Source organism: Aedes albopictus, chromosome 3, assembly GCF_035046485.1.
Source record: "Aedes albopictus strain Foshan chromosome 3, AalbF5, whole genome shotgun sequence".
Lineage (NCBI taxonomy): Eukaryota > Metazoa > Arthropoda > Insecta > Diptera > Culicidae > Aedes > Aedes albopictus.
Genome location: NC_085138.1, coordinates 436,214,279 through 436,223,253, shown reverse-complemented (window position 1 = coordinate 436,223,253; position 8,975 = coordinate 436,214,279).

Genomic DNA, 8,975 nt, shown 5'->3' with positions numbered 1-8,975 from the left:
TCGAAAATACTGGGTTTCAGCTGGATTGATAATAACACTTGAATGATCAATAAGGAGAGCTGGTGTGCAAAAGATTGGAACCATTGTCACGCGGTCGCATATGCTTCAGGGCTTCGCGGACGATATTCACATTTTCAGGAACCACCGTCGGGTAAGAGGCGTGGTTAAAGAGGGAGACTGCGAGGAATGGACCCACAGCAACCCACGATTTGGTTCACGATCAATCCCACCTACCAGAATCTTGTTGATTTCGATAAGAAACAGTAGCGGTGATAGTATACATCCGTGCTTCACGCCAGCAACGACCCGGATGGGATCGGACAAGACACCGTTGTGCAGTACTCTGCACGGAAATGCCCGGTACTGTGCTTCAATGAGGCCGATGATTTTCTCAGGGACACCCTTGCGCCTAAGTGCTCCCCACATGTTTACGTGAATAAGACGGTTGAAAGATTTTTCGTAATCAATGAACACCAGGTAAAAAGATTCTTGGAATTCATTGATTTGCTCCAGAATGATGCGGACGTGACAATTTGGTCCACACAGGATCGTCCGGCACGGAATCCTGTTTGCTGCCGTCGGAGAGTTGCGTCAATCTTCTCCTGTTTCTGGTTAAGGATCACTTTGCAGAGACTTTAAGAACGATGCACAGCATCGGCTGCGCAAACTGACTAATACTATGTAGTTAAAATAAAAGGAAAATTGTAAAACCAATGTAGGAATTATAAAGACAGAAATAGCATAAAATAGTATCTGAATATCTCGTGTCAATTAAAAAGTCGTAAATTTGTTCATCTGTGGATAGCATAAGTTGTTTTCTTGCATCTGTTCACGCACAACCGTGGCAAATATTTAGAGGTAGTCATTAAGGAATAACATCGCAGAACGACGACGACGGCAACAGGTCTAAAATTAGCACTGCATTACTGTTTAAGAATAAAAAAAAATGTTCACACCTTGCCATATGTTCATACCATGTTTTTTTTTCGCTTCTCCTCCGAGGCACAAGACCCAGACGAAGGATGTGCGTGAGTTAGCTCCATTGTATACAAAATAAAAATTGATTGTAAACAAATCACTTTCTCAGTCTCTCGCGCGTTTACTCTCGATGGAAACGCACCCACGACGACCCGGACCCGGCTTGTATATAATAAAATTAATACAAAAATAAAAACAATGCGCGCTGGAGGAAACGCTGGGGAAATTTATCTTCAGAGCAGACAAATCAAGCTCGTTTCGGGGAGCTCGCTCCGGGTCGGAGGGGCTCTGTTAATGGGGATGGGCATCGTGGGGTGGAGTGCGGGGAACTCACACGCATAAATCGTCACTTGCTGCCTGCCAGATTCCGATCTCCGATGTTCGATCGAGGACGTGCTTAGAAAAGGATGAGAGGACCCTTTGTGATTCAATGTGGCGAAATCTAAAGACGAAACCATAGTTTTCTTTTTCGCACATTTACATAGCTCTGCTGGACTGATGCAATTGTTTCCTCCATTGACTTTCCCATATCTGCGATTTTTGCGGTCCTTTAGTACATCGGCGAGTAAGCGGGTGCTCCCGATGAAGTTGAGAGATCTGCAGCTCTACGTACCAAGTTTACAATCGCTAGTTCTTTTCCGTTGCATGGATCGTTGCCATTGAATCAGTTCGTGTTCTTGTTTTGTTGTTTCCTATCCGGAGGAACATGTGGACAAGTTTAATTTAGACTTAAGAGTTTTTCATTGGTGCTCGGACGATGTTCAACTGCCCATTATATGCGGAACAGACGCTCAGGCTTGCAGAAAAGTGATGTCATCATAGAGCTTACTCCAAGTTACTCAATGAGTAACCAGCTGTGTAGATAAAAAAAACATGTAAGAAAATTGTTTTTCGGTTTACTGGAAATAAGGAAACTGCCTACGTGATTTTTTTGGATATATTTGTGCCCTTATCAATATAAGAGAGGATTAGTTCAGAAATTTGTTCCAGCATATCTTCAGAAATTTATTCAAGGATTACCCACCATATTTCCCTAACAATTTCAAATCTATCCCAGATTTATTCGAAAATTTTGTTCTGGGATTTCTTAAGGTCCTTACAGGAATCAATTAAGATATTGAACTCTAGCTTTTTCTCCTAAATTTCTTAAAAGATTGTTTTAGTATGCGTGCATGGATTGCTTTAGAAAATCCTCCGTCGGAAACACTTATGTAAGTGATTCGTTCAGAAATATTCATTCAGGAACTATCCATGGATAGCTTATAAGAAATTGTTCCGGCGATTTTTTGTTTCCTCTAAAGCATTCACCTTAAATTTCTTCGAGAATAACTCAAGAAAAGCTTCCATGTCATTCCTCATTATTTGCTTCAAAGATTCTTTCAGAAATCCGTACGAGAATGCCTTCAGGAAATCATCCTTTAGAAATGCTTTCAGGGATTTCTTCAGAAAATCAAAAGTTCAGAATTCCTCCAGAAATTTCTCTAAGTTGTTTTCAAGAATATCTTCCACAGAGTCTGTCAGAAAGTTTCCTTCAGAAAATTTTCCTGGATGTCCTTAATATATTATACCTGAGATTCATTCAGAAATTCTATATGAGATGGATTGATTCGTTTGGAAAATCTTAAATTGATTGCTCCTAAAATTGCTTCCTGATTTCCTTCAGAAATAACTGCAAGATTTCGGACTTAAAATCTACTGAAGTTTCTTTCTGTAACTCCACCAGAGGCTTTTCCTTGCAGAAATTCTGCCAGTGATTTTTTAAGAAGTTTCTCCAGGGTTTCTTTCAGATATTCCCTCATGAAATTCTTCAGAAGTTCCTCCAAGAATTCTTCCAGGTAGTGTGTTCCAGTTAGGGATTACTTTATGTATCCTTCATAGGAAAAACATCTATTTAGAAAATCCATCGGAAATTTCTCCTGGAATTCTTTCAGAATTTTCTATAAAGGTACTTTCAGAAATTCCTTCAAGGATTCTTTTATAAACTCTTCCAGTAGTTTCTTTAGAAAATCTTCCAGAGATTCTTTCAGAAATTCGTACAGCTATTTCTTTAAGCAGCCCATCAAATTGAAAATTTCCGCAGGAATGTATCCAGATTTTTTTTTCAGGTATACATTTAGAAAGCAGTGCAAAAATGCCTTCAGAGATTCTTGTATTCTTACTTTCTGTGATTCAGACAGAAATTCATCCACAGATTCCTGCAGGAGTTCATACAGATACTCCCTCAAGATTTCGTCCATGTATATCTCCAGAAATCTCTCCGAAATTTTATTTATGGTTAAATTTGAAATTTGTCCTCAGATTGTTCAAAAGAATTTGGAAACATATGCTAGGAATATATACAGGAATTCTTTAAGAAATATTGCAAAAGTTTTTTTTTCTAGGGATCTTTACAGTAGTTTGGCAAAGGGTTCCTCCAGGTCCAGAAGGGTTCCTCATAATAATTGAGCATATGCTCATGACAGTACATTTCGTAGTTACTACCCGAGCAGAGGAGACTAGCAAATTGATAACAACAGAATCACATAACCTGTTTTTATATCATAATTTATTATAATTAACTTATCAAAATATGTCTTTTCAATAACATGTTTTGTTGGGCAATCTTATTATGTTATGTTCAAGTTGTTGGGATATCTTGTGGATTAACATTTTAATAATATTTTTTGTTGTAGAAGAAGTTAAGTTTTTATTCTACTTTAGAGAATGTACAAATATGTGATGAACAATAACACAACAGTAACAAGTTCACAAATTACCTGTTATTAAGTTGTGATTGGAATTAAAGTAATTCTTATGAGAATACTTCCAGGTTTACTCATAAGAATTACTTTAAAAATACGTAAACATATTGCTCCTAGAATTTTCGTCAAGAATTTTACAAAAATCTTTTACTAGCAATTTATCAGAAACTTTTTCTGAAAATTTTCTAGGAATTTCGTTAGGATATCCTGAAGAGTTGCTCCAAGTATTTCTCTGGGATGTCTTCAGATATTTTTGTATTTTTTTATTCTTTCTCCGGAAATTCCTTCAGGGATCCTTTCAAAAACATCTCCAAATGCATCTTCAGAGTTTTCTTCAGGAATTTCATCAAGGAATTTCTTTAGAATTTGTTCCAAGGAGTTCTTAAGAAATTCCTCTGAAAGTTTCTTTAAAATTCTTACAGAGATTTCTTCGGATATTCTTTCAAGGGTTCCTCCAAGAATTCCTTGAGAGTTGCCTTCATGGATTTTTGCTGAAAATTCCTATATGATTTTTTTTAGAAATTGCTTCTGTAGAATCGTCGGCAGTATTTTATTCAAGAATTGTTCTGGATCTTCCTCTAGTATTTTTTCAAAATTTCTAAAAAAACTACTGGACGAATCTTTGAACTGATTAAATAAAAAATCGTTTGATCGCAGAGGACCTCTCAAAAAACTCCTGGTGATACTTTTGGAGATTCCTAGAAGAAGTTTTATTTTTTTTTCTGGAGGGAATCCTGCACTAAAATCATTTTGGAGGTATCTCTTTAGCAATTCCTGGATAAATGCGTAGAAGAATACCTAAAGAAACTCCTTCAGATAACACCAGAAACTTCTGAACGAACTCTGAAAATAACTACAAGGAAACATTGCTCAAAAACATTCTGGAAAGAGAAAGATAAAGTTTAGAAGAAAATTTGTTTAAAGAATGTCTGCAGATCTTGCAGAGAAAGGTACTGATGGAGTTCTTGAAGAAATCCTTTAACAACAAGGAATTTTCTGAAAACATGCTGGAGATATTTCTGCACGAATTCATCTGCAACCCGTAGCAATTCTGAGTTGCTCTTTCAACTCGAATCCATTTAGAAACGTTCCTCAAATGCGGAAAATACTCAGATAAGACAATACTTTGACAAACCAGAGTAATCCAGAGGAATCGCGAGCATCACTCTGAAAGAAGTTGTACTCTAGTTATTGCTGTGTTTGGATTAGTACTCGAAAATAAAATGTAAAAGGAATCTTGCAGAAATAAAAAAGTCCTTTAGGAATTTTCTGAAAAACTACTGAAGAAATAAAAAAAAGTGATTTTCAATACACTATTCTACTAAAATGGATGATTTCAGAACTGTTAAACCCAGTCAACCAATGATCGTATAAGATGTTGCATAAGATGCTAAAGTGGAGGCGATATGCGTACGTTTTACATGCGCCTAAATGGAGGCATGCACGCATATGGCCTCCACTTTAACATCTTTTGCACCATCTTATACGATTACTGGTTATCTGGGAAGTCAAGCACTTGACACTGAAGCCTGTAAGTCGCAGACTAAATGGGCCTATCTGTTTGAAAATAAGCAAATTAGTGGAATCAATAGGAATTTGCTGAACCTTTCTAGTTTTTTTTAGAAGGTTCATTTTTTATGAAACAGTGAAGTAATGTGTGTAGTGTCTTTCAAAAATAGAAAAATGTGGGCTTTGTGGCCGTGCGGTTTGCGGCGCCAGCCGTTTAGGCGTATTGTAAGCCAGGGAGTGTGAGTTCGTTTCCCACGCCAGTCGGAGAAATGTTTTCGTCGAACAGAAAATTCTTCATTGGGCCCTTGGGTGTCGTGATGAATTTCGCGCCAACCCTTCAATGGGGCTGGCAGCACCCTCTCAGAATCGAATGAAACTTGGTGGGCATAAACAATAGGTGTTTCTTAGCAACTTTGTGTACTTAGATTTTCGAATTTTACCAAGGATAGCTTTTGAAGAGGGCCTAATTTTTCATTGATTTTTATTTTAAGCGATGTAACTCAAAAATGACAAGAGCTGCAAAAAAGTATTGTACGGTGGAATATCGTGAAATTCTATGAAGATTTTTTTTAATATTATTAAATATTAATTTAATTAAATATAAATTTTATGTTTTCTTTGTATTAACATGTTTGATTGAAAATCTTATTCTGTGGTGGGTTGTATGAAGCCATTCCGTTTAAATTTGTATTTGAAACTTGCAAACTTATTTCAAGCTCTGAGCACAAAAGTTTACTGAAACTAATAACTTGAACTTATTTTGACTTCTCAAAAAAAAAAAAAAAAAAAAAACAATAAAGCAATATAGTTTCAAAAAAATCTTGAAAATTTGTAAGATTTAGTACTACGTGTTGATGGAAGCGATAACATGCATTTTCTCTATAAGTTGAAAAAAGTTGAGAGACACCGCCTGATGAAAGGTCTGAATAAATCCTACGAAATTCCTAGAGGAGTACCTGGAGGAAGTTCTGTAGAAGAATAGCTTTAGTGAAATGCCTAAATAAATCTTCGAGAGAATCCCTGAATATATGAAGTCATAGGGTACGAGCACCGGTTTTGGCCAGTCTAAGGGAAATCATTTTTATAAAAATATTCAATAATCTAATAAAAACTATGAAGTTGTCAAATGAAAGGTTCCAAGCTATGTTTTGAAGGAAAAATATAGAAATCAAGCCAATTTATGATTTTTGCATTAAAAGTGGTACTGGCCAAAATAGAAGCACAGCATCAGTGCTGGTCATACTCTCAACTTTGATTTCTATTTTGGTCAATCACGTGTATTTCTTATGGGAGTGGCCAAAATAGAAGCACCCTGGTCAAACTAGATATATGGGAGCTGATTTTTTTAAATGAAAATTACTTTTATCTACCATTTTTTAAGAAAAAAATATAGTTTTCACAGCTGTAATCATCATATTATATTAGGTTCTACTCGTAAAAAATAAATTTATCCCGATTTGGATCGCAGGAGGATGAATAACGCAATATAGCCAAAACACCCGACTGGTCAAAACTGATGCTTCTACCACAGACAAACAGACGTAACACTCTTCAAAACGACTTGGCACATGCATTTAACGATCAGTTCAAACTTCATTGGATTTGTGCGATCCTTCCACCAGAGGCGCTAGTGATCGATCGCTTTGACGTTTACCAGTGTACACGTTGCTGAATGATACGAACTGAAATTACAGGCTATTTGTGTAGTAGTGTGCGTGTTAGACAAACGTCAAATGGGAATTAATCATGGCCGACAGTGTCGCGCGCGGTTCTACAAACATGTGGCAGTGTGCACATGAAAAAGATAGCGGGCAAAAGTTTTTGATGGATTTCCTCTAAGAGTTAGGTCTGTTTGTCTGTGCTTCTACCTACCTGAAAGAACCTCTCAATAATTACCAACAAGAAAGACACTCCGAAATTGCAATCAAGAAAATTCTCCTTAAGGCGAAACTGGAAGCATTTCCTCACTTTTTGGTTTTTGATTTTTTATTAAATAACAAAGCAATATTTTCAAAATCGGTTTCCGTACACCGTTCAAGGAAGGATCAAGTTATCTCCTGATTTTTTTAGGTTGAAATTGTTTTTCGGTTTTAAGGAACCCATTTTTGAATAAAATTTCATAAAAAAATACAATTTTCGAAAAATTGGAAAAAGTTTTGCACCTGAAAAAAAATCAGAAGATAGCTCGATCCTTCCTCTAACTGTGTATGAAAACCGATTTTTAAAATATTGCTTCGTTATTTTTTATAGAATCAAAAACCAAAAAAAATTAAGAAATGCGTCCAGTTTCGCCTTAAAATGCATATTTTGAAGAAATCTTCGGTGGAATTCCTGAAGAAACCCCTATAGCAAACCTAGTACAACTTTTTTTTTGAAATTTCTTGAAAAATTCCTGGAAAATCCCATAAAAACTCCCGGAGTAAATGATGAAGACCTGAGGGAATTTCTTCAGAAATACTTGAAAAAAAAAAGTGAATCCATGCATAAGCTTCTGAAGTAATCCTGGAAAGAATTGCTTAAAGAATCCCTGTACGAAGGAGGAATTTCTAAAGGAATTTTTGAAGAAACCCGTGGAATAGCTTCAATACTAATATTTTGAGAAATTTATTGAGAAACTCCTCTACAGCCGACCCAAGTTAAATTCCCGGAGGAATTTCGGAAAGAATCTCCGGAGGAATCCCTGGAGAAACTTTCACAGATAAACATGAACAGGAATGCATTGACCCTGTGGAGGAATCTTGTGAGGAATATTTGCTGGAACCATTCTAGGAAATCCTGACTGTATTCTCGTGGAGCCTCGTGGCCATGCGGTTAGCGTCATCAAACGTATAGCCATACCATGCCAAGGGGTGTGGGTTCTATTCCCGCTCCGAGTGACGAAACTTTTCACAAGAAATGTTTCTTCCTCGTATCCACTGGTGCTTGTAATGTGTATGTAATGTCCTTTGTCTAGTGTTAAGTTTCATTTAGTCTACACCCTCTGGCTGGAGACGGTGTTCGTGTCTTTTTTTATGTGAATTCAGGAAAAAAAATGCTGAAAAATGCTGAGCTGAAGTAATACTTTACTGAGATACATGGACTATCGGTTAATGATAAGTTTTAGTTTAAATTCAAGCCAAGAACACTACCCTTTCCAGTTACGTCTCTGCTGACCACCATTGCTGTCGATGCAGCAACTACATTTTAATTGTGAAGATGGACATAAATCCCAAGCCCTCACCATGGAGCAGCGCACCATCCAGCCAACGGCCACGAAAAGTGTGGCAAGGAGTATAAAAATTTCCCGCACAACATAAACATTTTGGTCTGCAGCAGCAACAGCACAGTACTGCTCCCACCACTACTATCCCTGTATGTAACTGCTCCACAACCTGAGCCCGGGTGCTGCAGCAGCACGTGTTTCTTATTACTTATTCTGCAACGGCATATATCGATAGGCTGGCGAAAGATTACGAGTGGAAATGAACCAACTGTGTGTGACTGACTGCGCCCGGGTCGTAAGAATGCTAATGGAAATAAATTTCATTCCCGCCCCTCTCGGCCCGCCCTTCCCCATCGCACCCCATTTCCAATCGCTGCATTGAGGTGGCACATCGGGTATGGAGGGTTGGATGGGAATCAGTTGCGTCTTATTTAGGAGCGGAAGGAACCTACCAGTTTCTCATATTGCGATGATCCACCTGAGCTCCACCACACCACCACCGCCGCCGGGGAGAGTGAATGTGAGTTTTGCTTCTAACAGAGCCA